A 3,595-nucleotide genomic window follows, 5' to 3' on the forward strand; every position below is an offset into this window, starting at 1 on the left:
CACCTTCAGAGGCTACAACACAGAACAGGAATGTGAGATAGATGGGCACACGGTGACCAAGACTGACAGTACAAACCCTGCTTGGCACGGGAGGCCCAGACTGAAATCTGCCCTGCCAGGAAGTTGTCCTGGTTCCCCAAAAACGCTAGGGATAACCCGTCAATTAACAGATGGCTGACACTTGCACTTACTGGCTTGTTTGAAGCAGTGGCAGTTATCCTCACTAGGAGACATTCCACATCAAAACACTGTTAAAACTGATAATGGACTATCCTTTTCAAAAAACAAGTACACCAGGGAGTCTGACCGGCTCGCTCAAAACAGTAAGTAGGCACAAACACCAAGACTCAGGGCCCAAATTCTTAATGTTTGGCAAAAGATGCTCCTTCAAATGCCTTTGGGACGACTCACTAATTTTTTGTATAATCAGCAAAGGAATGTCTGTTAACTCAAGATACCTGCTTTCTTTTAAAAATTTATACTTCTTTTTTTTAAGATTCTATTTATTTATTTGACAGACATCACAAGCAGGCAGAGAGGCAGGCAGAGAGGGAGGAGGAAGCAGGCTCCCTGCTGAGCAGAGAGCCCAATTCGGGGCTTGATCCCAGGACTCTGGGATCATGACCTGAGCCAAAGGCAAAGGCTTTAACACCCTGAGCCACCCAGGTGCCCCCAAATTTATACTTTTATTAGCATATTTTCTGTTATATGTTGACATATTTCACTTGCCTAGACAGACTATAATATAGGGTCAATATTCATTTTAAGTAAAAACATGAACTAAATAAACCATGCTCACAAACTTTATTATCAAAAACAGCAAACTCAGAAATGTTTTTAATTTTAGGGTCTGACAGAGTGAGAAAAGCAAATAAACCACTGTTCATTTGATGCTGGCTCGCTTAATTCTTATTAAAACGACTTCACAAAAGGAAAAAAGTACCCTGACTTCCCTCTGATAGAACTTCCGAGAGATTCAACGTGTGAGGGGACTGGCCACGATGGATCTCTGAAGTTACTGTGCAACTTTTCTGAGCGAGAAAATATTATGTATCCCAGCGACTTAATTCCATTAATAAACGGATTAATACAGGATTAAACTCGGTTTCTTCCAGCAAGCAAAATATTTAGGATCGTGTCCCCACTCCCCCCGCCCCCCATTTGGGTCACATTATTCCCTATGACTGGGTCTTGCCCCCAATTCAAACATCCCTCCCAGTCCCAGAAGGGGCTCATCTCACTCCTGTTCAAGTCTACTCACTAAAAAGCAACTGTGGATTTAAAATGGGGGAGACGGAAAGAGCTCATATCCAATTTATAGAAATATCTTTGCACTTATAGAAACGTGGCTCCACGGACTCCTCGAATTTCCTGGCATTAAAATACCCGCGAGCTCGAAATGCCGCACCATCACGCGGCTGCTCGCTCTCAACTACTTTGCAAACTTCGCGAAGGCGCACAGATTTGCAGGCTCTCCCGATCCCTCATTCACCCCATCCTCCAGCGTAGTCGAAACAAAGTTCCGCGGCTCGAAGGCAGTAATTTAAAAGAACGAAGTTTGCCTCAGTCCTGCCCACTCGGACTCCGCAGGACGCAAGTGAAACTTGCAACGGAGACACGTCTCCCGGGGACCCGAGCCTGCTCCGCGGGGGAGGGGGAGGCGGCGGGGCTCCCCTCCCCCAGGACCTGGCCGACCCCGGCCCCTCCCCCCGCCCCCTTCCCCGGCGACCAGGTCCCCCCTGCGCACCGTCCCCCACAGACCCTCCCCACACGCCCCCCGCGCCCCCCGCCCGGCGCCCGCCCGCCTGCCAGTCAAGCCCGCAGAGCCCCACGATCGAGCTTCCAGGGGGCACCGGCACGGCCCCGCGCACGTTTCCGGAGCCTGACCCTCGAGGGCTGAGGCAGGGAGCCGAGGCTCCGTCCACCTCCCCGGGGCCGGGAATGGCGGCGTCCGGCTCCCCGGGGCCAACCCTAGTCCCTGCCCGGAGGAAACCCCGGAGACCGCCGCCGCCGCCGCCGCCGCCGCCGGCCCCCTGCGGTGGGAGATGAGGAAATGAAGTTACCTCCGGCCGGTCCCGTCGGCGGAGGCTGTGGGAGGGGACAGAGCGGGGAGTCGGGGCAGCCGAGCAGGTCCCGGCGCGGCGGCGGCTACCGCAGTGCCCTCCGCCCCATTGTTTCCCTTCCAAGAGGATCCCGGCGAAGCCGAGCCCGGGAACCAGGAAGTTCCCCGGCGCGACACCTCCTGCCGCCGCTATGGAAACGGCCCCCGCCTCCCAGGGCGGCTCGCCCGGGACCCCGCCTCCGCGCCGCCGGCCCCGCCCGCCTCACGGGCCGCCGCCAACCGTCGCCGCTGCGGCCGCGGCCGCCGCCATCTTGGCGCGGCCGGGCGGCCTCTTCCCGGCGGCACGTGCGCGCCGCTCCCGCGTTCCCGCCGTCCGCGGGGGCGCGCTTCCAGGGCTGCGGGCTGCGGGCGCAGCTCCCCGGGATCCTGGGGCGTCTGGCCCTCGGCGGCGGAGGGGAGAGGGACCCGCTCTGCGCTGCAGACCCTGAACCTGGAGCGGGGCTTCGAGGCAGCGCGCGGAAACGACCCACTTAGGCTGTCCAATCGGAAAGGTCAAGGGATGGGTGAGAGCAGGGGTGAGGCCGGCGGAGCAGTGGCCAGATTGCCGCGTGTTTCATTTCTGGGTCATCGTACTAGCTGTCAGAGCTCGCACACTCTAATTTTCTCTGTGCCTCGGTTTCTTCATCTGTAAAGTGACATAATAATAGTGATTTCCTCATCAGGTTATCTCCTGGAACAGGGAAGTGCCAAGTCGGTAGTAGGTGCAAAATGATCATTCCTTCAATAAAATGGTATTGCTTCTCACGGAAATCACATTCCTGTCATTTTTCAGGAACTTCAAGTGTTCAAATTATGCGACTGTAAATAGGCTACTGTTTCAGATCCCACTGCTGCCGAAAATTTCCCGAATGTTCATCTTTTGTCCCGTCTTTCTCTAGGTCAGCTTTCCTTTTTTATGTCATGGAAATTGTCAAGAGTTTTAATCTCCGGAGTCTTCCATTAAGAGGTGCCATAAAAAGATGAATGATGTAAACTTTCCAACACCGTAATTAGCTGACAGTTAAGTGATTTATTCAATAGGAGCTAGAAAAGTTAGGGTGTGCAAATAACAAAGGCTTCCTGTCCTTGATTCCAGGAACTAGAATTACCAAAGCTGGCAACTCTGCACTGTTGTCATTATCTTTTTCCAGCTGGTGAAAACGGACACCAAAAAACTGGGTGCTGTGTGCAATATGGAAACAGAGGATGGAGAGTAGTAGGGTCACAGCCTCTGTTGGAGGACACAAACTTCACCACCTGTGCATAAGACTGGGTCTTAGATGGTCTCCAAGGCTCCTTGTAGCTCAGAAGCGTTGCTCTTACTTGCACATATACTCCTTAAATTAATACTTCCCTTTGACTATTCATTTAAACCAGATTTGTGAAGACTGATGTTTAGTAAGTCTGATCCAAAACTGGATATAGGAATTGGGGTAAAAAGAGATCAAGAGCTGGCAGGACATGGGAAACTTCTTCTCCAAAAACACTTGGGAA

General features: G+C 53.1%; 1 pseudogene; it reads left to right on the forward strand.

The window, feature by feature from the left end:
* Nucleotides 1–1,834: 1,834 nt before the first annotated feature.
* Nucleotides 1,835–2,550, forward strand: LOC132020409 (uncharacterized; annotated as a pseudogene).
* Nucleotides 2,551–3,595: the final 1,045 nt, after the last annotated feature.

This window comes from Mustela nigripes, chromosome 6, assembly GCF_022355385.1.
Source record: "Mustela nigripes isolate SB6536 chromosome 6, MUSNIG.SB6536, whole genome shotgun sequence".
Classification (NCBI taxonomy): Eukaryota; Metazoa; Chordata; class Mammalia; order Carnivora; family Mustelidae; genus Mustela; species Mustela nigripes.